Source organism: Sceloporus undulatus, chromosome 5 (assembly GCF_019175285.1).
Source record: "Sceloporus undulatus isolate JIND9_A2432 ecotype Alabama chromosome 5, SceUnd_v1.1, whole genome shotgun sequence".
Taxonomy (NCBI): domain Eukaryota; kingdom Metazoa; phylum Chordata; class Lepidosauria; order Squamata; family Phrynosomatidae; genus Sceloporus; species Sceloporus undulatus.
Window position 1 is genome coordinate 96,379,199 of NC_056526.1, and position 27,029 is coordinate 96,406,227.

The following is a 27,029-nucleotide window of genomic DNA, read 5'->3' on the forward strand; positions in this document are numbered from 1 at the left end:
TTCCTTTGAAGATAGATGGGAAACAATTTCTTCTATACCAAGCCTGTCTTTTCATTAAAATCTGCTGTGAAATCTCTTATCTGTAGCGCACCTATGGTGAAAATAAAGTTGAGTAGAACAAGAAACAGAGCCTTCTTCATGGCAGCAGCTGAACATTCATATAGTTTACTATTTTGTCTTTCTCTGGCTTGTGAATAATTGTTTATTCTGCTAGATTTACAATTTGTTAGCTTAGGTTTTTGTGTGGAATACAATGTTTTTCTGGTATGTCTCCTTTTGTTGAGTCTGCTCATGCTATTGTATTTGTGAGTTCAGTATGCTGTTATACTTGATATTAGTACCAAAATACTTACCTAGCATTGCTTTTGATGTTGAGTTAAATATTGAGTGGTAACACCTACAATCCTTTATTATTATTATTTTTCACACCAAGTTCCATGCAAAATGGACCAAATATGTTTTTGAAGGGAAGGAGAAGTTGTAGTTTTTCAATCAGTTATGAACTTTTCAGAAGCATTTGTAATGCCATCCTAATTGTAAATGGAAAGTTTAATCAAGGTTAGGCAAAATTCACAGAAATCTAAAGCCTTTGTTTGAGGGCTGTCAGATGTTATTGACTGATGAGTTCGAAAACCTTACTACTACTACTATTAATAAAATATTTATTTGTATCCCACTTTTCCCTTTCGAGAATTGAGGTGGGTAACAGCAAGAATTAAAACAAATACAGAAAATAATGACAAGAGAAACAATCCCCCACCCCTTCAACCGGCACTCCCTTCAAAACAAAATTATCGTATATACTCGACTATAAGTTGACTTCATGTATAAGTCGAGGGCAAGTTTTGGGACCAGAATTATGGATTTTGCTATGACCCATGGATAAGTCGAGGGTAAAACCTAGGGGCATGTAGCAAAGGATCTAAAGGATGAAGCAAAGCAAAACAATGTCAAAGAACTTATAAAATTCCAGCAGACGTATCTCTTTGTGCTCATTCTTAAGGCTGGATGGATGAGAGAGAAGAGGGAGTCATTGCTTCCAGGACAGATTATACTCTTGCTTTTCACAAGGGGATGGTTCCTTCTTTTAAATAAGAGTTAAGATACAGTACTTACATTGACCCATGGATAAGTCGGCTCAGGTTTTTTGGGTCAATTTTATGACCTAAATTTCTAGACTTATACATGAGTATATAAAATCCATATAACTACAGAAATGATTAAAAACAGTGGTAATACCTAGGAGGCGAGATCAAATGGGCAATTAATACTCTTCTGGGCAGAGGTCAGTCCGGGAAGATCCGTTAGAAGAGGGTCGTTTTTATCACCTTTTAAAAGCATTGAGGGATGTGATCTGGCGAGTCTCTTCTGGCAGGTCATTCCAAATTTTTGGAGCGGCAACTGAGAAGTTCCTCTGGGAAGTCACCACCAGTCTAGTTTTTCTTGACTGTAGTAAATTCTTCCCAGAGGACCTGAATGTGCAGGAAGGATTATATGGGAGGAGGATTTCCTTCAAGTAAGCTGGACCCAAGCCATGTAGGGCTTTAAAGTTAATAACCAACACCTTGCACTGTGCCTGAAAGCTAACAGGCAGCCAATGTAAAGATTTTAGGATAAATGTAATTTCGTCGCACCTAGATTTTCCTGCAACCAATCTGGCTGCCATATTTTGCAGCAGTTGAAATTTCTGAACGTGGCACAAGAGTTGCCCCATGTAGAGCGTGTTGCAGAAATCAAGATGAGAGGTTACCAGTGTATGTACAACTGTTTGTAGGTTCCACAGCTCCCAGTAGGGTTGTAGTTTGGCATATCAGCCAAAGCTGATAACAAGCACTCCTGCCCATTGCATCAATCTGAGGTGACAGTTGAAGCGACAAGTCCAGGAGCACCCCCAAGCTGCGCACACAGTCCTGTAGGAGATGTGTGACCCTGTCCAGGACTGGCGAACTTATCTCCATACCCGGGTTGAGGTTACCAATCACCAGTACTTCCGTTTTGTTTGGATTCAGCTTAAGTCTATCTTTCCTCATCCAATCCATTACAGAGCTCAGACAGTCATTCAGAGGGGAGATGCCCTCTTTGGTCACTGAAACAGTCTGAGACATAGAGAAGTAGTTTTGGGTGTCATCAGCGTACTGATAACACCCCACCCCATGTCTCCGGATGATCTCACCAGTGGCTTCATGGAAATGTTAGACAGCATGGGCAACAGGATGGCGCCCTGAGGTACGCTAGATGTTAGCAGCATCACCTTCTGGAATCTGCCGGAGAGGTAGCAACAGAGCCACTGCAAAGCAGAGCCTCCAATTCCCAACTCACTCAAGTGTTCCAGAAAGATACCATGGTCTATGGTATCGAAGGCCGCTGAGAGGTCCAAGAGCACCAACAGGGCTACACTTCCCCTGTTGATGCACAAATGGAGATCATCGACCAAGGCGACCAGAGCAGTCTCCACACCGTATCCTGACCTGAAGCCTGTTTGAAATGGATCAAGATAATCAGTTTCATCCAAGACTGCTTGGGGTTGGTTTGCAACTGCCCTCTCAATCACCTTGTCCAAAAAAGGAAGAAGAGATACTGGCCGGTAGTTATTTTTATCCAGGAGGTCAAGGGAAGGCTTCTTTAATATAGGTGTAACCACCACTAGTTTTAAACTAGTTGGGAAACAGCCTTCCCTGAAGGAGGCATTAATTATAGATTTTAACATATTTGTAGTTGCCTCACCTCTCTGAATGGTCAGCCAAGACAGGCAGGGGTCAAGAGGGCAAGTGGTCTTTTTTACCTTGCCAAGCAGCTTGTCTAAGTCATCAGTACTCATAGACTGAGTACTGTGGCCTATTTTCTGGTCCTGCCAAATACAGGTTGAATATCCCTTATCTGGAATTCTGAAATACTCCAAAATCGAGAACTTTTCAAGCCGTACTGAATTTGCAAGGTTGGAGAGAGACGTGGCTGGAAAGAGATCAGAACATCTGTGAAATGGCAAGATGTGTAGATTTGTGCCATGCGTTTGTTAGGGATTTTTAGCATTCTGTCTCTAGCTTCAGTCTATCCCATTATATACTGTATATGCAAATACATTCCACACCAAATGAAAAAAAGTCATAAATATCCCCAGAATTCTGAAATATAGGCACTTCTGCTCCCAAGCCCTTTGGAAAAAGGGATACTCAGTCTGTAGCCCATCAGGTTTGGGTTTGATCAAGCCTGTGGATTTGTATATCATAATAAGCAAGACAGGACACTTTAAAATGTGGTATAGATTTTAATTATATTAATATTTGATTTGAAGATTTAGTATTATTTAATGATTGATTTTAATGGTATATCTGAGATATATATATATTTGCCTTAAAGTAATTTCTGACTTATGGCAACCATATGGTGACCTTATAATTGGGTTTTCGGGGGCTGAGAGTATGTGACTGACCCAGTGTCACCCAGTGGGTTTCTATGGCTGAACGAGGAATTGTACCCTAGTCTCCAGAGTCATAGTCCAGCACTGAAACCACTATACAATGCTGGCTTGATAGATATAATATCTTTCTGTACATTTTTATATAATTAAAAAATGAAAACTAAACAAAACAAATGGGAAACATGTAGATTAAATACTTCTCATATCAGAAAGTGTGTCCTTTATTTCATTAAAATGTTAGAGAGTCCTAGATATCTTGTCTTGCACGGAGGATCCCCACTTCCAGAGGTTCCAGAGGTTAAAACTGAATGCTTTATTTCAAATCAGAATTTTTCTCCTTACTAGATGTTCCCTTTTATTAACTTTTTGAATAAATTGCTTGTAACAATTTTTCAAATGCCTCAGCAAGAATCCAAAGACAACATTTATGTATGCCCATGACCTATTGGTTCACCTGAAGAGCAAATGCTATGTCGTATCGCAGACTGCTTTTTAAAATTCCCCCAGTTTAAAAAGCAATTGGTTATATGGGAACATCATCTACTGAAGAAGCACAAAAACAAAACCCTGTAGATCATACTATCTCTGTGGATTTTATTTCTGAGTACACTCGCCCCTCCGTTTTCACTGGCGATCTATTCTGAACCCCCCCCCCCCGAAAATGAACATTTGTGTATATTCAAGTGCCATTGGCTTGAATGGGGGGGCGCTTCCACGGGTGGCAGCGGGCGCATGCCCTATTGTTTTGCCCTCCATTTCCCACTCACGTATATGCAAGGTACACGAATCTCAAGTCTGTGAAAACAGAGGGGGTGACGGTATAATCATGAAAGGAAAATGTTGACTTAATAGTATAATACAGTTATACTTGAGTAAATGATGTCAGTGTGTTCCTGGGCATTTTGTACCAAAGGCAGAGACAAGATGGAAAGAATAGAGATAGATCTGTCCTTTCTCTCTTGCTTTGCTATTCACACATGATCAGTAAAGGATTTTGGAGACAGCCACTGTTTATTTTTCCTGTTGTGTTCTTTTGGCATGGTCATGCTGCCAGGCAAGACTGAAAAAACCTAAATCTATTAAATGCCTTCTCTCACAAAATTGCAGAACAATGTTCTACTTTTTACTTACATTTTTTTGTATTTCTCCTAATTCCATTGACTCTTTGTATTTCAAAGAAAAGAGAACATGGCAGTCATAATGCTTCTGGTGTGCTTCACATTTGGTCAGGTTGTGATCCACAGTTGAGATGACCAGTCAGAAATAATTTCAGTGTGTCCAACTAAGCAGTGTTACACTAATTTTTCTTACTTTCCTTTCCTTTGATTTCTTTTAGTTGATTTGGAGCATCTACGGGCTGTAAAAACTGACAAACATCTTCGATTTTGCCAGGAAAATCATTCTAGCAGCCATTTTGTTTCAGCTAAGACAGGTGATTCTGTAAGTAATATAAATAAGCTTAAGCTTTTGTTATACTCATATTATCCAAAGACATTTGCTAGTTTCAGAGTTGAGTGAAAAACACATTTCCTGTGAATTTCATTTTTGTGAGCTCAATTATTTATCTGGAGTCATTAATATATTGCATTTTTTCCCTGTGCTGAGGAACCACACTAAATGTTTCAAACAGCTACAACTGACTCTGTGGTCCACTCTTAATTCACTTAAAGCTGAGCAAGCATTGCAAAAGCCATTATAAGTGCTTCTGTCTGACAATCAGGTAGAAGGTCTTAGAACAAAAAGTTACCAAGAGGACAAGGCTGGCCCATTTAAATTGGTTATGAGGACTAAAGTGGTTGCTTGAGGTGAGAAAGCTATTTGCATTTCTGTGCAGGTCCCATATTTTATAATGCAGTAGGGCATCTTATCTGGGATACACAATATAGGCAGCTAGCCTAGCCCATTGCAATATTTTGTTTCTAGCTCTAATCATCCTTTTCTAGAATTAAAAAAAAACATGTTTAGACAATATACTAGAGTGATGCTCCCAAATTAAAATAAAATAAAAACAAGCTATAAAATACATGAGTGCAAACTTCATGGCTGATTTCATAATATGTCTTACTAAACTCAGTGGGTTATACCTTTTAGTAGGCATGTACTGTTGTGGAATTTAAAATGCTGCGGCTTAGTCAGTCAGAGGAGGGCACGTGTTGGGAGAAATAAAGATAGGAGATAGCACCAGCAGCTTGGCTTGCAGTGGGCTTTGCTTACTTACTAGGGAAAATGCCGATGCTTTTAAAACAACAAAAGAGAAAACATGGTGGCTTTGTCTTATCTGGAATCTGCATCTTAGCTCTGATCACCAGACCTAAGGTACATGTTTTTGGATGGCATGGTGACTGTGGTAGACCATTACAAAACCATTTGGCCTTAAATGCAAGTTTAAGTGCTCCTTTTATAACCCCATTTAAAAATCTATTCCAGACCTTTTCTTTAAAAGGTAAATTTCTAGCCTCTCCTCTCTATTTTATACCCCCAATCAGTTCTACAGTATTTTCAGTGCAATTTTTTGATGTGATGTGATTTGTTTGATATTTGATGTTTTTAATCTGTTTTTTTCCTTTCTATATGGTAATTTTATCTATTCCTCTTTTAATTGTTATTATCTTAGAATGTACGCCTTGGGCAGGCTTTTATTTACTCCTAATTTTACCGACTTTGTACAGCGCTGTGTATAATTACAGCGCTATAGAAATAAAGTTTAATAATAATAATAATAATAATAATAATTTTTAAAAATAATATTACTCTTCATTTAATTTCAAATTTCATTTCATTCTGCTGTGTAGTCTTCTATATCACAAGGTTCAGATGTTCTTTAACTGTATCTTCCATGAGCCATAGCCATGAAAACCCTTGGTGAGGAGTCCTGAGTGTTTCAGTCCAATAATGATATATCCACCCCTGCTTTATACTTTGTTTTTCTCATTTTCCTGTCTTGTCTTCTAAATTCTCATTAAAAATGTAGTTTTTTGTACAGTCCTTTGAAACAATTTTATAGTACAGTCGCCCTTCCGTTTTTGTGGGGGATCTGTTCCAGATCCCATGCACAAATGAAAACTGCCAATATTCAAGCCCCATTGGCTTGAATAGCAGCAAGCATCCAGTTTTGTCCCCCTTCATCTGTCGCTCGCTCATAAGCAAGGGATGCAGATCCTAAGTCTTTGAAAATAGAGGGGCGACTGTACTTGCTTTTATTACAAGTAGCTTTAGGCTTTTAAAAATAAAAAGTAGTACACAAATGCTGGGGAAAATGTTTACGTAGAAGTAAATGCTATTGATTTTAATAGGGCTTTCTAAATATTTCTCTGGTTCACATTGTAATACAGTATATTATCTTTCTTGTCTCTGTAATCTTAAAGGTATTCCTCACTGACAAGGTTGTCAAGTTGTGTCTGACCATAAGAGGTGGTGCTCATCTCTGTTACTAAGCTGAAGAGCCAGCGTTGTCAAAGACTACTCTGTGATCATGTGGTCAGCATGATTGCACAGAATGCTGTTTACCGTCCCACCAAAGTGGTACCTAGTTATCTACTTGCATTTGCATGCTTTTGAACTTCTAGGATGGCAGAAGCTGGGACTAGTGATGGGAGCTCCTTCCATCATGCATCATGTGGGCCTCAAACTGCCAACCTGCTAATCTTGCAGTCAACAGAGTCAGCCTCTTAACCACGTGAGCCACCGCATCATGCTGGCCACATGATCACAGAGTAGTCTTTGACAACGCTGGCTCTTCAGCTTAGTAACAGAGATGAGCACCACCTCTTATGGTCAGACACAACTTGACAACCTTGTCAACGGGGAATACTTTTACCTTTACCTCTGTAATCTTACCTGTTTCTTTATTTTATCCAAAATATTTTCTTTGCAACTAAACTAAATCATTTTTAAAAGTCTGTTCAGTTTATCTATATATTATCTCCAACTGAAATCATCTAGCATTTAAATTAATCTAGCATTCTTGAGTACTTATCCGCCCTTCATCCCACACTTTCTCAATTCAGTTGCTGGCATGAAAACTTCTCAGATGGCTATTTGGGATGTATTAGAATATGGTGGTGGTGGTGGGGCTTTTGGCAAGACAGGGTTTAGGGAAGTAAATCTATCCCTTGAATTGGGAATTGCAGGGGTGGAATAGGTTTGGATCCTGAGGGGGGCCTGGGTTGGACTTAAAGATGGGATAGCTCATTTCTTCCTTCTGTTGCTTCATATTTACAAATGACAAACTGGGATGTTCCCAGATAGAGAGCTGTCTATAATTTCATACCATTGCTTTAGAAAACAGAACCAGTGCATTCATAATTTGATTTTGTTTCAGTTCATTTAAAAAAGTTCGTATAGGTAAATCATTGCTGTTAAAAGATTTTAAAAAATGATTCAACAATTCACTGTATGATTTATAGGACAGGCTTAAACTTATAAATAAGCATATATATTAAATAAAAGAGAGTCCTGCAACTCTTAAAAAGAAAGTGTTATATATGATTATTCATATAGAAGCAACATATGTTTTTAGTTGGTTTTTGCTTGCTTACTCCAGTCCCTGTTTCAGTCTTAAATTGACATTTGTATCTATTGTGTGCCAAATTTTATGAAGTCTGTGTTACTGTCAAATTCTCAAAAGAAAAAAAACACTTTAATTGTTTTACACGCAATTTATGGCCAAACACTTTTGAAAAGGACTTTTTTTACACCCTCTCATTCCAGGGTTTTGCCATCTTTGGCCTGAAAGACATGGGTCAAAAAGAGTGGCTTCTGGCTGCTTTGGGAGTAGGGCATACAGATGACATATGCCCCCAGAACATCTTGAAACTGCTGAAAAAAGGAGCACAGAAAAAGTGCTCCTTGCCAGCTGCCCATTTGGGACCATGGTGGCAGCCCACTTTCAGAGTGGGCCATGCGGTTGCTGCAGTCACCTGCTAATCGGGGCTGGAGTGGCCAGAAGCTGCTTCACCCCCATCCTTGCTGCTTTGGAGAAGGGCAGCCTGATAGACCTTTGTGCATTATGGAAATGGCACTGAACAGTTTTTTTCCTTGAATAGACATACATTGAGTTTTAAAACAACACTACTTCCAAGATCTTTATGGAAGATGTTCCCCCTCTTTCAGATATTTTTGTTTTTCTACATTAATTTAAATAATACAGGAAACAAATTTTAGCTTCCAACAAGGCTTAAATTATATTAAATGCCAGTGGTCTGATGTAAGTATATACATTATAGATACTGAGCTACCAGTGTTTTAAAACTCAGCTATATTGTCCTGGCTTTCTGAAACCAGAATTCCTTGATGTTATCTTTTTAGAATATATATTCTAGTCAGGATTTTGATTTTGAAAGCACTCTGAAAACTAACTAAATGAAATGTCATCTTAGAATTCAATTCAGCTTTTGCTATAAAATACTTTCTTTTTGTGTAAGAGAATCATACTGTAGTTACTGGCATGAATTAAGAAAGGAGGAGTTGATAGACCTCTTGAACAGGTTGTATTCTCTCCCCCCCCATATCTCACTGTTTAGAGTTCAGAATTTTTTTCCTGAGGTATTTGTAATAACTTTAGGATGTCTGTTTCTAATCACTTAAGTCCTTCCTTTTTTAAATAGGTCTTCCTGTGTTTTCAAAGAATTGCTGCCGACCTCCTTGATGTCAAATTAAACAAAGCAGAAATAGAACAATCACAGGTGATATTCTTGAGTATATTGCTTTTATGAGCTGGTACATTTTCTTTTAAATAGGAATAAATAATATATTTTACTTGTAGTTTAGGATTTTTGCGTTCTTACGGTACACATTTGGAAATCTGACTCTATACTTTATCACTTTCGTCTGTCAGTGAAGAATCACAATTTCAGATGCTCCTTTAAGTTCAAAGCTCCTTGTAGTAAAACTCCAAAATCTTCCAGAGCATCTCAGAGTTTTTTGGACATAAATGAAATAGAGTTTGTCTGGGAGTGAGACACTGATTCTAATATTAATGTATGGTTAGATTATAGCAGTAGAACATGAGTCATCCAGTGAAATTTTGATAGGCTAAGAAAAAGAGGTACTACTTCCAATGACAGAATTCACTGTCACAATATGTAGTGATGACTAATATGATTAAAGCTATACAAGACATGGAGGATGAGGATTTCACAAAGTGGACTATTCTTCAAGTTGGCTATATGGAACCTCCAGCTTCAATGACAGAATATCAATGAATGCCAATTGCTGGATGTCATAGCATGAGAGGCTGTTATTTTAATGTAATCTATGGTGGGTTACAGACCGCCGAAAAGTGGCGGTCTACTGCCACCGCCGGTTGCAACGTCCGGGAACCGCAGCAGCCAAACCGCGCGGTTCCCGGACGCTGCAAAGAAGGAGCGCGAAAATCGCGCTCCTTCCTGCACCCCAGAAGAGACGCTGCAAGTGCCGAAGTGTGCATTCACAGCGTCATTTCTGGGACGTGACGTGCGGACGCAGTGCGTCCGCTATATCAAGATGGCAGCAGCCTTGTGGAATGGCCGCCACCATTTTGTACAGACTGGGCCCGTATTAGGGTTAGAGGCGTCAGGAAGTGACGCCCTTTTCTAACCCTAATATGGACCCAGTCCATATTTTCAGGCCTGTCTGTAACGGGCCTATGTTGCAGTAAATGATGTGAGCTAAATGGATCTTTGATTAAATCCAACAAAGCTCTTATGTTTTTATTGGAAAGCTATTTCTGACCTGGCCAGTACCTTGAGTGTGCCCAGTGGAATTTTACTTTGTTCTTTGATTAACAGACCTCCAATATGGCATCTTACAAAAAGCATTAGAAGCTCCATTTCAAAAGGGTTTACCATGTGGCATGAGGGCAGCTGATTGAGAAATATGAATCCAGGCTTGACCATAAAGTGTAGTGAGTTATGGAGGTTTGCAAAAGTCTCTGTTTCTTATGTAATCTCACATAACCAAAGCTACCACAAGGGGCAGGAATTCTCGCCTCTTCCTTTTTCTTGGTTATTTGATTCAGTTCCACACTTTATTACTTATTAGAACATTTATTTACTTACCTTCATTTTGTTTGGTTTTAAAGTAATGTTTAACATAAAATTAATAAATAAAATACAATACTAATGATAAAATAATGGCAATGTATTTTTGCCACTAAATATGCAGTGTTGTTTCTTGCAATTAAATAAGATAATCAGTCCTCCAAATCTTTTGAATTTTGCATCAATAAAATAGACATCAATCACATAAGAATCTGGTAAGTGACAGAAACTGGAGCTTGGGGAACATCTCTGAGATGGGGAAAACTATCTAGTATACTGAAAGGGTAATGCTCTTTCTCTGTTAATTGAACTGATTTTTTAAAGTCCAATTGTTTTAGTCTTGTGCTATGTAATGGCTTAACCATGGGTCACTAGCCTAGCTATTGTATACAGTACAAGATAGGATTTAAGGCAGATTTTGAGGAACAATTAATTTCTCAGGCAGTTTAAAAATTCTTTTAAGTCCAGCATGAAGTATGGTGCACAAAATAGTCTTGTGAGGTCAGATAACACTGTTTAGGAGCACATACTGTTCCTCTGCTAACTTCTTCATGGAATTGAGTTTTTCTGATAATATGGTGAGGCCTGGAAACCAATGAATATAACTCTTTCCTCCCTGATAAGATAAGGTAACCTTGATCAGTTAAAAGTCAACCCCAGAATATCAACAGGTCATAAATGTAGATGTCTTTCATCTGCCCCTAGTAACATTTCTTGTTTAAAATTTAGAGAAGTTATTTTCAACAAGAAATATTTATATAATATGGGATTCTTGTGTTTTCTTTAAAAAAAATCTAAGACACAAAGCAGTGAAAATTTCAGGTCCCTGTGGAGCGTAATTAAAGTTATTAGAAATTACGAATTTGAGAGTATTCATTCCTCTAACATGTTTTGTATCCACTAATATATTTTAAATTAAAGACTAGATAAAATTGTTCATAAATTGAAAACAGTGCTTAATCTTATGCAAACATGTATGTGTTGCATACATCAAAAACAAAGTTTTATACAATGACATAAAAGGATAAGCAGTGAAATCAATCCAACAGAAAGGCTGCCATCTGAAGCACATTTACTCCCCAATATTTCTGTTGGGCTGCTTGGTATACTTTCAAAACACTTTTGGAAAAAGTGGGGAAGGGGTTTCTTAAACCTCACAGGGGCTCAATAAAAATTCATGACTTCTTTGAGAAAACAAATATTAAGGCATGCAGAAGAAGAATTATGTGATTCCTCTGTGACCTACTATTTTATGCTATCCTTTTGAATGTAGTTTTGTTCTGGATAGTTTACAGTTCTTCAGAATAATTTATATTAAATATACTAGAACTATGATAGCTGTAGCAAACCGTTAAAAAACCTAACAGGGCTGTAATAATTTATCCTTGCAAAGTCAGTCTACTTTAAATCTGTTCAGTGGACATAAGATAATTTCCTGCTTTTTATTGCAGAATGTATATGTATATCAGCAGCTTCTGAAATGAAGAACAATTTCCAGTAACATTGGAAGTTAAAACATTTGGTCATGAGCTGATGTGCAGTTATAGCCATAGGTTGCAATTGCAAAGAAATGCAAAGCAGCAGTGGCATAGTAGAGGGATTCATCATGACAGCCCCCATAGCTGGTCCCTAAGGAGAGTCTAAGAATACAGGCATCTTTTGATCCACGTTAATCAAAATTTTCTCAGAGTTTTCATTTCCACCAGGAGCAGGTGTTTTATAAAACTAATGGTTCTTAATTTTCTGTTTAGGATCAAGTCACATCCCAAATACTTAATAGTATAATAGGGACAACTCAAAACGTTACATTGTTGGGGAAAATCTACCTCCCCTCCCATGACTATTATAGTTAACCTAGAAATAGCAGGGAATATGAGAGTGGTGATAGCATGTATCAGTATTGCATCAAGATTATAAATAATCTTAGGAACAATATCCAAGTATAGTGGGTCCTTGGTAACCCCTGGGGTTTGGTTCCAGGACTCCCCATGGATAACAAACACTGTGGACGCTCAGGTCCCATTAAATACAATGGGACAGTAAATGTGTGCCCTTATATAATAAAATGGCAAAATCAAGGTTTGCTTTTTGAATGTATATATTTAAAAAAAAAATTCAAACAGTGGATGGTTGAATCCATGGATTATGAATCCGTGGATAAACATAATAATAAATAAAACTTTTATTTATACCCTGCTTTTTGTTAAAACAACCAAAGTGGCTTACAACAGTTAAAATAGTACATCCATATATACAAAGTATCCCCCTTTAAAAAAGATTAAGCAATATAAGGCTTAAAATTACATAACTATTAAAAACCAATAACAGTGGCAGAGTCATCACATTTGACAGCTTTCTTGATGTGCCATGGTTCCACTGCATCCCTGCTTAGCAGTTTTCATACTTTTCCTGTTTCAAATCCCCTTCCCCCTGGTCTGGCTCTGTATCTTTTTCACATTTTGCCTCCTTTTACCCCCCCCCCCCACATCTTTACATGCTTACATGCTTTACATGCTTACATTAAAATTAATTTCCACTCGGTGCTTTGATTGGCTTGGTATAAGCTTTTTTGTGAGACACATTTGCATGAAGGCTTTGTAATGCAAGTTCTGAATGCATGTTCTTTCATGAATGCATGAATGCACATTGGTGCAATAATGTTGTGTTGATTCCCTGGGTGTGTTTTCCTAGCACTTCACATTGAGGAAGGGTGCAAGCAGAGGACTGGTATCCCTGGATAGGTTTGCTTAATTAACCCTTTGTTAGGAATGGAAGGGGGGGAGTAATTTAAGAGGCTTTTCCTATGTTCCAAATCCAAAGTGGGCAACCTGTTAGCCCTGGGCTGTCTGGTGATTTTGTGCAGCCCTCAACCTAATTTCAAAGCTCTTTGCAAGTGATCAGTTTATGTCCTAGCCTGATAGATGGGTAAGAAAAGGAAGAGAGTAAGAGGGGGAGAGAAAAGAGGGTAAAAATACAAAAGGAAAAAAGGTAGATTTTACTTACTTTTAGCACTGATCACAGTGGCTTTGGCTCTGTCCACTGCCAGACAGGGCCCCTGAGTACTCTGGAAGGACTGTGGGCCTCAGCATAAAAAGGTGGTCCATCTCTCCTTGATAAGCAACAAATGACAGAAACTGCTGCTAAGTGGGCATGCTGGTCACTTTGCATGATGGTGGAATGTGATGGCTTTTGTTTGCTACCCTTGTTCATTTGGGTTGACCATTTCTTCTTTTCTAATCATTGATCTTCATCTCTTTCTTCTTTGTTTTTGTTTTTTTACTCATCCCTTGCACTCTACTATTTGACACACTGCTGCAGCATGTGGTCAGGGCAGAACTAGTGAAGTATCCTGAAGAAGATAATCAACAACACAGCACTGCCAGCTGTCAGAGTAAAATCTGTTCAGTGCAGTAGTTCAGGTAGTATAGTTAAAAGACTTCAGTTCTTCTGAAAAACAAATGTTAATGTTTCATTGACATGAAACAATAACAGTGATACTTGTGTAATGGTTTCTATATTCTCACAAGTATAAAACAATTGAATATTTTGATCCTCTGATTAATTTTCTAACTAAAGCATATTCGTTGCTCATGAACTCTCATGAATTCATTTTAGAAGAGTTTAAGTGGAATAAACATTGGTGCCAGCAACTGAAACCCTCATAGTGTCTCTGTGCTGGATTGGAAGGTATTTGTGAAACTCTCCAGAGTATCAGGTGATTCTCCCCAAGGATGAGGGAAACATTTTTCTTTACTAAAAAGGAAAAGCTATTCTCGTGAGTGACATACTATTTTTTTCCCTTAGGCGTTGGCTCCAGGCAAGAGTGTCAAGGCCTGTATTGCCAGCAAAAGGGGAGGGGGGCAAGAACCCCACTGCTGACATGTGTTCCAAGCCTTGTTTACTCAAACTCCATCCATATACATGCATGAACATGCTAGATCTGACATATATATTCCCTTTATGTACATACTCACACTGCTCCCCTCCTTGTGCTGCTTCTAGGGGTACTAATGGGGCTTTTAAAAAGTCGGATGCAAGAAGTAGGTTGCAGGGAGGAGAGAATTAGCCCTTCTCAAGCATTGACTCCCCTAAAAATCTTCCCCTACTGAAGTTAGGTTTTTAAAAAGCTTCTGCTAATAGGCTTTTAAACCTTGACTGTAGGTAGTGTATCTGTGGATGGGGAGCCCTTGTGGGGCAGCCTGTGATTCAGAGGTTCCACATGCTTGCCATAGAGAAACCGAAAGAAAATTCTGTGAGGTAGAACTCACACTCCCCCCGGCCCCCAATTTGTAACCCAGGCATCAGTATTTATGATTGGAATCAGTACTTATTATCATAACCATCTATTATTTAGGAAAGTGCTCCTTATGCTCTGGCTGCTGTGTACCAAATTTTTTATGCCTGCTTTCTTGGAAAAGAGGACTATGGCATATTTGCTCTTCTAAAATGTTCCATATTTCATAGTCTTGTCATTAACTAGTGAAATGTTTTACTAGCACTGTGGAACAGAATTGCCTTTGGATTCTCTAGCTATAACTTCTGTTTTTCTTTTCTCTCTCTCTCTTTTTGACAGAGTGTAGTGAAGGCGGATATTGTAAACTATAGCCAGGAGCCCGTGACAAGAACAGTTAACTCTCCCAGAAGCTCAATGTGTACAATCCAGTGAACTTTTTTCTTTTTCTTTCTTTCTTTTTTTGTATTGATCTTCCTTGGCATCCATGCTACCTTTGCACAGACAGAGGGGTTGCCAGGAATGTTGTTTTAACTGTGAACATTACTGTGGTGCATTTAGAAGTTTCTAAAACTTAGTACCCATTTGTGTGTTGAAAAGCAGCAGGCAGTTTCTTTGGCTAGCCAAGATTCAAATGTAGGGACCACACACTTTGAAAAATTATGATATATACCCATTTTCTCATAAATGATATTTCATTTAAAACATGTGACTATGTGTACAGATGTCCTTTTACATATAGTGTCAGAATACTTGAGGGAGTGAATGCAAAATGTATAAATTATACAAAATTAAAAGTGATGCTTGAAATAAAGCCATGGAGAGAAAATATATTTGTTTTCATGTTTGATTATTTTCCATTTAGCTCTGATTTCATTAGAACAGGTACTGGAGATCTTCCATTTTATCCCTGTGGTGTTAATTATGAGTTTGGCCTATCATTTGAAATCGGCTGTACAGTATTCCTCAAAACAGCAAGTATCTTGTGCTACCTACCAGTTGTGTTATTAGCACAATGACTTAAATGGAAAAAAAATGTTGCTAGGGTAAATTAACCTTTCAGATTAAACATGTTTTCAGTTAGACAACTATTAGTAGAGACAGAAAAATGCTTCTCTGTGAAGCAAGGACTACATACTGATAACATGTCAATTGAATATAACAGAAAGTTTTGCCCCCTCAAAATACTTGAACTATTCACATACTCTAAGCACCTATATAACTTCACAATGTTTGCATTGGATTTTTTTTTCTTTTTTTGCAAATAGAAGAGAATACAGTGGGCCCTTCTCATTTGCTGTGGGTCAGGGCACAGGACTCCCATGAAAGTGGAGAAACTAGAAATTAAAAAATCCACTAATTTTGTTACTTGAGATAACATCTCTCTAGGACTCTCCAGTGCAACTCTGTGGTCAACATCTGCCAGAAGTTGATAGCATAGAATCATGCTGGAGGACCTACAAATGCCTACAGAAGTGTTTTCCATAGCAATTCCATTCATTCATCTATTTGTTTTCTCATGCAAAAAGGCCTACGGCACTGGATAGACTGGACAGTAGCTAATTGTAAACTTGAAAATATCCACTTTATTGAAGTAACAAAAGAAATGCCTAAACTGTTGTGTCAGTTTGTTAATTTATGATACAAGGAAATAGATTCAGTATCAAGGCTGCATTATTTTGTATAACATCCTAACTGGAACATAAAATTATGAGACCGGAGATAAGACCTTACTTTTAATATAATTGGTAAGTCATTAGCTGTTAGTTGCTGTCACTTGAGGAGGTTCCAGGGGAAGGGCCTTTATAAACCATACAGAAGTCTTGTCCTACTACTCCAGTCAACATATCCAGCATGGTCAGTGCTAAGGGACTAGAAATTATAGTGCAACATTTATATAGCGTTCTCTGAAGATGCCAGCCATAGTCGCAGGCGAAACGTTAGAAATAAACTCTTCTAGAACATGTCCACATAACCCGAAAAACCCACAAAAAACTATGGATGCTGGCCATGAAAGCCTTTGACTTCACATATAGTGCAAAACATTTCAAGACCAGAGTTCTTCATTCTTGCTTCAAGTGTACATGTTAGCCTTCCAAACCTTTGGTGTTTGTGTCCATCTTCATGTTTGTGTTAGTTACTCTGAAGCTCATGAACACTTCCAGGCTGACCATCCTTTCTTCATCACTGGCAAAAAAGGAGCCCCTGGAGGACTCTGCCAGTGTCACCAATGCTTGTATCTCTGAAGTTTGATCAGATTGCTTTTATTATTCTAGTCTAGTGTATAGTATATTAGTAAGTAATTGTATTGATGTAAATTTTTAATAAACAATTTCTCTTTTAGTCCCTGTGTTAGATTTCTGGAGAACAGTATCTGGATGTGTATTGGAATAGAGTGCATGTTCAGTCACTTTAACACTAGGTGAAGTGGGGAAATGGTATGAGGTTAGTTCATGGAAAAAATGCAAGGGCTTGCAGGATATGGGTAAAGCAGTGGAAGATAGGGAATCTTTGAGATGTCTCATCCACAGGGTCACCATGCATCGGAGCTGACTTAAGGGCAGCTAAGAACAAGAGTTGCTTTATGATTCTACATTCTCTGCATGCCTAATGTGGTACATTGGCCTATTAGACATTATAGCTGAAATGAGTTGTCAGGCATTTATGATCAACCAAAATGCCAAGCTTCAATTCCATGTGAGTCTTGTACAGCTGTCATCGATCTTAATTCATCATAACATCTATAGAGCCTGCAGAAACCAGGAATCCTTTGGACCCAACAGAGCCAGGCCAACAGTTACTACAAAAATGTCTGTCTTCTGAACTGATTCATGTATTTCCAAAAGAAAACCTAAGGGTTGGATATATATGAGCTCATGCAAGTGTTCCTATCTTCAGGTAGTTGTGAGGTTTACCTGTGTCTTGACCTTCCTTTGTTGTGCAGAAATGGGGGAGTGCATGGCTTGTTGCATCACTCCTTCATATGTAGATAAATAGTTAAAAGTCCTCTTATTCTAACCAAACCTAGACAGATTAGACTATACATGGTTTGAAGGAAAGATCAATAAAAAGGAGATGTGTTCATGTCTCTTCCTACCAAATGAAAATTTAGCTTTTACTGTTATGTTGACAACAAAATAACAGGCTTTTGGTTTATTTCATCTAAGCACACTAAATCCCAAGAGTTTTTGAGAACATTTACACAGCTGGCTTGGGTAAAAAATAATCCGTGCCAAATATATTTTTGAAGTCTTTGCATAAATAAAAGCCACCTAGAAATCACAAACTGAAATGTTAATGATTTTTCTAGTGCAAAAGATGACAAATTAGGTTTCAATTTTTTTTTGCTTTTTATTCCTCTAGCACATTAAGTAGTAGATTTTTACGCTGGAAAATTATATGGAGAATCCCATGTATTGCTATCGAAAACAAAATCTATTGAATATGGTTGAAGAATAGAAATAAGAATAAAATAAAAGACATTTTTGTTTAAACAGGCTTTTTGAGATCTGGCAGTCTTGGGTTTATTGGGAGACGAGAGGGTTGGTCTTGGATTGTCAATTTTAACTTTGTATGTTTTAAATTTTATATTTGTAATTTTTATATGTTTACGATTTTAATTGTACAGTTGTAATTGTTGTGTTTTGTGTATATTAGCTGCCTTGGGTCCCACTTTGGGAGAAAGGCGGGATATAAATAAATAAATAAATAATATTGATGAGTTTTTTTAAAAATGCTAATATTTGATATAATTTTATCGACTATTTTGGGAAATTTTGAGGTTTTATCTGTACGAACTTTAAAAGAAACTTACTTTGACCCATTAACTTCATATCCTACATTTCTGTACAGTATTTAGAACTACTATATTACTGATATCTAGAGAAGAGAATTCACCTTGTGTCATGAGCTTTCAATCCTTTTCTTCTGGGAAGTCTTTCAGTTAGTTTTGTAGTCCTTAGCCTGTCCCACATACCTCCTCTTGACATACCGGCTGTGTGAAGTATTAATCTCAGCCACAGAAGCTAAACAGTGAACAGAATTGCTGCTGACAGCTCCCCCTTGCCATTGTGCTTGTAGTATTTGTAGACACTGTGTAACACTACAACAGCTCAGCCGATCAGTTACCTTGTCACTATGCCTATCTGGGGGTAAGTTACAACTGGGAATTAGTTGTCAGTGCCTGTATTTGTTATCTCTCCAAGTCAGAAAGCTCTTGGAGCTATCGCACCGATTATTAATGGCTCTTAAATCCATCCTGTTTTAAATCAGGTATGTTACCTGTGCCATGGGCAATATTCTTAAGACTATAGATCACTCAGTGCAATCAACAGTCTGAGTTTGTAATTCCTTTGGCCGACTTGTAAAAAAGGCATTAATGTCTGTAGCTACTGCTTGAGAGAAACAATGTCACAAGCTGATTTATGCCTTTGGTCAAATGCTTGCTTTGAGTTTCGTCCATCTGTTGGAGTACACACATTACAGAAAGATGAATTGGTTCCTAGGAGTTCCATCTTGTTAAAGGATCTTTCCTCGTTTAACTGTGTCTAACTGTCAAACAGATCATTACACTGATTAAAGTTGTCGAAGGAAGGGAATACTAACCAGCTGAGTGATTGATAAATGTTATAAGCATAGTAATTAGAAGCACCACTTTATTTACATCTTTGTGAAGAGGTGAAATTTATGACCTGTGATAAGGATATTTGCATTTGGTTTTCAGATAGTATTCTATAGATGTGATTTAATTTACCCTTAGAACTTTAGATAAAGAGCAATAATTGTTTAGAAATACTTCTGGTTTTCTATAAACTTGTGAGATTCTGGAGTTAGCTATAGCTATATAGTAATTATACAGTGACTTTACTTGCCTCCCTTGGGCCCGTTCCGCACGGGCACCCTAGTACACACTCGGCACGTACTAGGGTTAGGAAGGGCATCCTTTCCGGACGCCCCTAACCCTAGTATGCACCGAATGCGTACAAAATTGTGGCACCCATTCTACATGGGTGCCGCCATCTTGACGTGCCAGATGCTTAGTATCTGCACGTTGCAGCTCACTTATGATGCCGCAAGTGCACCATTGGCTTCTTTTTCCGCTGCCGGGAACCCTCGCCATTTGGAGGCTGAGGCTTCCCGGCGACAGAAATGGAGACGCCGGCAGACCACCCTTTTTGGGCGGTTTGTAAAGTGCCTTAGTCTTACAAACTCAAGACACAAACCATATAAAAGAAAGGGAAAGGTAAGGCAGTGTAGAGGAGAGGAGAGCAGTGTGAAAACATGAGTTGTTAACAAGTGTATAAATCCAGTTGGGGACTGGGTTTACCCTCTCTTACTGGTACCTTTGATGTTACAGAAATACCACTGCTATCCACTTTTAAAAATATTATTACTATTTAGACTATGCAGGCATTACATAGTTGCAGAGACAGGAAAGTACAATCTTAATTTATAAGTCTAGTCTGGTCTAAAACTCAATTCTTTCACCACTCTTAACCTCCAGTGCAACTAGCCATAAAGATGCCAAAGAGCAATACTTTTCCACATCAGTACCTAACTGCAATCAATGACTGCTTTACATTTTTACCAGATACTAATGCTTTATGTAGATCTAGTGTTTTTCATTCCTGTTGTAACAGCTTTGGTTTCCCTACCCCGTGGCAAGATATTTGGTACCCAGGGACAGCTATCATATACATTGTATAATGTTGAAATACTCAGCTTTCCCTTAGCAGTTTGCCTTCAGTTTGAATCTCTGAGTAAACTGTTGGAAGAATTGGGAGTGGGGATTTGTCTCCATATGAAAATATAAGTGTTTAGTTGTATTTTTTTAAAATCATATTTACATTCCATACTTCTTTAAAGTACTAGGTAGGACAGAACCAGAAACTGCCTTCCTTTGTGTTTCAGACCATGTTTGATCATTCTTGCATGGCAGTGAGATATTAAAAATAATGTTGAACAGATTCTTGAGCTAAGCAACCTTTGGATCTTTGTGTGATCCATATAAAGCTAAAACATTGTCCATGCTCAGATATACCAGGGGAGCAGTCACACGTTTTTTTGGCATGGAGAGAGAGATTCGCATCGCAATTTGCCACTGTTCAGGATCAAAATGGAGGCACCTCAATTTCCTGAATGGTGGTTGAGTGATCCAAAAAGATCCGATAGCTTAGTCATACTATCGGAGATGCGGATTGTTGTGGTTCTTAAAAAAAAGAACTACTAAGGGATCTGGTGCCAAATGCACCAGTTTAAATGGGGTTTTCAGTTGCCCCCCCCCCGCAAACTACATTGAGTACAATCAGTGCAAGTCTGAACAACGGAATAACCTGGTTTTGAAACTGGGTTATCTCATAGTGTGAATGGGGTCAGGGATGGCTCAAGATATTTTGCTGCCTGAAGCAGAGTAGCAAATGGCACTTCATCACTCAAATTAAAGTGAATAGTATTTAAAGCCAGTCAAATTACTTTGACAAATGAGGCAGAAAATCCCCCAAACATATCTCTCCATATAGATTACTAAGAGGCTTCTGCTGTTCCATCAGCTTGAAAATAACAGGTCAATAGACTTGATAATCTATTAACTCATTAGATTTTTCTACCAATTTTTTCTACCACTTAACTCAGTAAATTTCTTGTTAAATGCTGAGTTGCTCTTGTGCCTTAATGAGTTACCTAATTTTAGAATGCCAGACATTATTAGAATAGATGGCTATTTCTCTGACTTTCCTCAGTAAAACAGGAAAGCCTAGGAAAAAGAAGAATTAAGATTGGAGTTAATGCAGTACATAACTCTATTGCTAGACAATAGAACCTGGCAGAAGAATAGCTGGGAAGCAATTGAAGAGTTTGAATTGGAAAGCTATTGAAAAAGAATGGAAAGGAAAGGGTGAGTAGGTGGAAAGAGTGCTGGTATGGAGTACTCCACCAATGGGTGGCTGCTGTGGGACATTTGTCTCTGCCAATTTGTATTTTGTTGGATGGTTGCAAGTGGATATAGAACAGAAGCAAAATCTCTGTTCTCATGTCTCAGGGTTACACATGTACAGAAGAACTGAACTGGAATTAGCTGGTATATAAGGTGTGTGTGTATGTGTGTGCCTTCAAGTCACCTGTCTACTTAGGATGACCCCATGAATTTCATGGGTTTGTTTAAGGCAAGGGACACTCAGAGGTCAGTTCCTCCCTCTGAAACGCAGCATCTGGTACTCATTGGCAGTCTCCCATCCAAGTACCAACCGGGGCTGACCCTGCTTAGATTCCAAGATCAGACAGGATCTGGGATCTTTAGGATATTTACCCAGTTCCAAGAGGGATGCTCCCAATTACCCATTTCTCGTTGGGACCGTGACAATTCAAATGAGATGTTTCTGTAAGATTTGAGCATCTCCTCAGTGAGATCCCTCAGGGACGTAGCCAAGGGGGGGGGTTCTTGGGGTCTGGACCCCGCTTCCATTAGAAAAATGAATGGTGTGTGCTGCTGCGCCACCGTGCCCAAGCTCCATTATAATGGTGGCACTTAGTCTGGACCCCCCCTTCCTAAAATCCTGGCTACGTCCCTGGATCCCTGATTTGCCAGCATTCTTGCTCTTGTGGGGACTAGCTAAACAAACAGTGTCTCATCTTCTGGACTAAACTCTCCCTTCTTCACATCTTGACTGAAATCAGGTAAGTAACACTTAAACAAGGCAATCAATTGGGCAGGAACATTTGTACAGCTTTTGAGACTATCAGAAGAACTATATATATTCCTTGGAGATTTAATGTTAAGCTATGAGTTAGTTAAATGTTTAGATGCTAATGGTGATTTAAATGTTTAAATATTCTTGCTCTACATTTCAACTAAATAAGGCTTCTGGAGTGGCTGACACGCCAGTTTAAAAGAAGACAGTATTACCTGACAATACTCTTAGTTCAATTACAGTGCAAATATGTATCACAAGCAGCACCAGAGGCGATGCACCAGTTTCTTGAAAAAGGGGGAAAGCCTCTCCTTTGGTGTTTCCCACTGTTCAGAAAAATCTGGATTTATTGCTGCATGGGCTGTGGATGTGAGGATGTTGTACTCCGAAGTGGCCAGAAGGTGTCGAAGTCTCTAGTTTTTCTCTTGAGTATATGATACAAAAGTTTTTTAATCAGTAGATACAGGCCTCTAAACTATGCATTTTGTGGAGAGTGGGCAGCATACTGAGGCAGAGGGACTCAGTGCAGAAAGTGTTTGCCATTTAATCCTACTTATTGGTCCTAAGCAAGGGAAGGAGGGAACAGGGCCCATTTTGTTGAGCAAATGAGAATGCTTCCTGCATGCTTTTGTTGCAGTTTTTAAAGGGCTCAGAGGATTTTAATGAAAAAAAGCTCAGGGTGGGAGAGCCAACATGGTATAATAGTTTGAGTGCTGGACCATGACTCTGGATACCAGGGTTTGAATCCCTGCTTGACCATAGAAAGCCACTGGGTGACCTTAGGCAAGTCAAGTTCTCTCAACCTGAGAGGATGGTAAATGCAACCTCCCTCTGAATTAATCTTGCCAGGTAACCTCCATGATGCAGCCTTAGTGATGCTGTAGGTCAGAAATAAATTGAAGACACACAACAACAATAACAAAAGTTCAGGGAAAGGTTCTGATGTGTCTCTGGTCCTTTCTAGGGCTAAAGTACTGAATTGATATAATATTTATCTCTTTTATAATGAAGGCCTGTTTAAATGTACCCTCCTACATTTTATAGATTAAAACTGGGACTACTACCCTCCTTCCTTCCCCATGTGTGATATCTGCCCTGGAAGCAGTTCCAGTGCTCTTGTGTTTTCCTGCATGGGCCTGTGTCTGATGCCCCCACACCAATGGCATCACTAGGGTTGGCATCACCCAGTGCAGTAACTCATGCCACCCCCCCCCCCTTGGGCTTCTCCCATACCACACCATACAGAATCCTTAGTAATACTTTTATACTTCGGTTACTCATAAATTGTAATTCTCGTATATCACTGAAGGCAATGGTAATGGTAATAATTGGGACATGAATAACTAGCCAATTTAAAACTATGCCTTTAAAGTACAGTATCATATGCAGAACCTAAATGTATTTACATGTATGTAGTTTTATGAGCTTAAAGTTAAATTCTGATAATGTGATGTTTTTCAAGAACATTTAAAAAGAAGGAAAAAATGGGTGGTGGCAACACAACTTTAGTTTTCTTGGGTGAAATGTATTATTTCCAACCTGCATGCAGGCCTTGGTTTGGACTGAAACGTTTATGGGTATTTTGGAGTGAGGCCTCCTACTAGAATTGGACATGGAACTGACCTCGCAGTGATACTTTTCTCCCAGCTGTTGGGGTTTCTTCAGGCTGCTATTTTATCTTCTTTGCTTTTCAGCTTCTTTGCTTTGTCAACATGGAGGAGGTCAAGGAGGGATTTGAAGTTGGATCTCACCATGATGCTACTAACCTGCATTTCTATTTCTATTTCTACTTCTATTTTTTAGCAGAAGCTAAGGAGTCTGTAGAAGTCCCCAACCACTGCTTGGATGTCTTAATGGATTTGGCGTGGCTTAACAAGTTGAATAGATTAGATGGGTGTTAACAAGACAGAAATCCCCATGATAAATGCAACAGCCTTATGTAGGATAAGAATATCATCTTATATAGCCTCTTGTGGATGGGATGGCAGGTCTGCTTTCAAGGATCAGTGTGCTCCCATGGCAGTTGTATTTCACTGGATGGAATGTCTTTGCTAGTGTTCAGCTGCCCTGTCCTTTCCTGATCTCGCAACACTGATGTGTATCCTAGTCACTACTCATTCAAACTACTCCAATATGCTCAGTGTGTAGCTATCTTTGAAATGTATTTGAAAATTACCTGGCACAAAATGCTAGAGCCAGATGACTTTTTGGTGTGCATTGCATAGACTGTATTGCATAAGTTTCTTGCAGGCCTTCCCAGACTGACCCCCCGAAGAAAGAATGATACCCCCATCTGTCTATAATGGTCCATTCCATTTTGATCATTTAAGATTTTATTATTGATGCACTATTTTAATTCTTGGGATTTTTACTATTTTAATGGTGGGAGGGGTTTAGGGGTTAATTGTAACCTTCGATCCTTAGGGAGAGGTGGGAAATATAAATTATTATTATTATTATTATTATTATTATTATTATTATTATTATTATTATTATTATTATTCCAGACACTTTCTGGGCTGAATTCAAGAACCTGGTATTATGAGTATTCTTGTTACAGATTTAGGAAACAAGAAGCCTTGGTAGATTCCTTCTTTAGAATTGTTTCTCTCGAACAGCATTACTGAGAAGCTGACACAGGTCAAAATGAACCTCTTGATACAGCCAAGGCGTGTTACAGATGGGCCCATGAGGTACCATCATTACGCGCGAGGGGCGGCGCTTCCTGATGTGCCTTGCCCCCACGCGTAATGACTACGTCAAAATGGCGGTGGCCGTTCCACATGGCCGCTGCCATTTTGACGTAGTGGACACTCTGCGTCCGCACGTCGTGCTCCAGAAGTGACACTGCGAGTGCGTGACTAGTGCCTCACGGCGCCTCTTCCGGGGCCCAGGAAGGAGCGCAATTTTCGCGCTCCTTCTCTGCAGCGTCCGGGAACCGCACCAGCGGGCCCAAGTCTCTCTGGTTGCCTGAATTCTGAGCCCTATTGTCAGTGGCCCTTCCCTACTGCTCAGATCTAAGAGAAAAGGGAAAACAAAGAAAAGCAGTTTGTATTTTCTTGTCCATAGCTTAAAAATATGGAGTTTAACAACAATATCAAAACACTTGGTAAGAGTCCTTGAATCACAAGTGATAGCTTTTCAGCCACACAGCCACATGGGAAATGAATTTATTGAAAAGTTCCCTTTTAAAAATGGTTTCATTGTATATCTAAATATAAAGAGGAGTTTATGTGAGGCAAAAAGGAGAACACAAGAGATAGCCTCAAAAATAAATTGTTGTTGTTAGCTGTCCTTGAGTTGACCACCACTCATGGCAACCCAGAATTGGAAATAAAATTGGTGATATCTAGTTTTATGTTACCTACTTGGATTTCAGAGCTGATGCAGAGTTCATTGCAGAGAGGATCGTTTGAGAGACAAAAGCCTGAACATCAACTAGATATTATTAGGTTGACCAATGAGGATTGAACAAACTCTTAGTGTTAATGAGAATCTGAGATCACCATTCAGTACTATGTTGGACTGCAAAGTGAATATTTTTAACAGAACCACAGCACATAGAAAATTGGCATCTCTAGGTTAGAACCTTTCCTGAAATCTAACTTGTGTACAGATTTTTTTTTCCACATTGAAGAGCCCTCATCTGCAATTTGAAGTTCTACACCCAAGAGACATTGAGAGCTAGGCTACTATCGCTTTGTTCCAGAAAGGTTGCTCTGCTTTGCTTCACTGGGCTCTGCCTCAAGGCAAAAGGCTTAGGAAAACATGGGAAAACATTCACTTACACAGAGGAAATAGTGAGAAATTTAAACATTTGCAAGCATGGAAACTCACGGAGGTGCTGAAAAGAAAGGTCACACTCCAGATGAGATCACTATTAGTCACTTTAGTAGGATGTTTCTAAGGGGACTCAATTGCAAAGGCTAAATATTTCAGAACTCTGAGGGCTTCCCTTTAAATGTGATTAAAAATGTGTCCCTGGAGATTTCACCCATGAGCCAAGACATGAAGACAACTGCTCTCTCCTGCTGTTTTCCAGAAACAGATACTCAGAGGTATATTGTCTCTGTTCTTGGTGGATAGCAACACAACCATTGCAATTATTATCTGTTGGTAATCTTATGATGCATTAATTTGTCTGATTGACTTTTTAAAACTCTAAATTCATGGGCATCATCACATCCCATAGAACCAAGTTCCATAGTCTGCTGTATGGAATAATAGTTCCTTTGGCCTGTCTTGAATCTCCCACCATTTAGCTTAACTTGAAGACCACAGATTCAAAGAAAACCTTATTTCCACCTACCTTCTCAGCCATGTGCACAGATTATGTATCTCTATCATGTTCCCTTCCTTTAGCTCTTCTCATAAGCCAAATACTTCCTGATATAACATTTCACATTTGTCTAGTTCCCTAACTGTTTTGGTACCCTTTCACACATTTTTTGCAACGCTATATAATATTTTTTTCTTGTTGAGTAGCAACTAGAACTGAAGTTGTGAGTTTTATTTTTTGATCTCTTTCCTTTTTTGATCTCTTATTAACTGAGAATTCACTCTTTACATGGGTGCCCCACACAACATCAACATTTTGATCAAGCTTTCCACCATAATCCAAATATCCCTTTCTTGGTCAGACCTCATCCATAGATATGCCAGGTTAAGAATTTTGC

At 38.7% G+C, this 27,029-nt stretch overlaps 1 long non-coding RNA gene across 1 annotated transcript; it reads left to right on the plus strand.

The window, feature by feature from the left end:
* Window positions 1–4,704: 4,704 nt before the first annotated feature.
* Window positions 4,705–15,499, plus strand: LOC121931830. Its single transcript, XR_006104219.1, has 3 exons — window positions 4,705–4,858; window positions 9,025–9,102; window positions 15,011–15,499. It is a non-coding gene; the product is annotated as an uncharacterized LOC121931830 (long non-coding RNA).
* The last annotated feature ends 11,530 nt before the right edge of the window (window positions 15,500–27,029 follow it).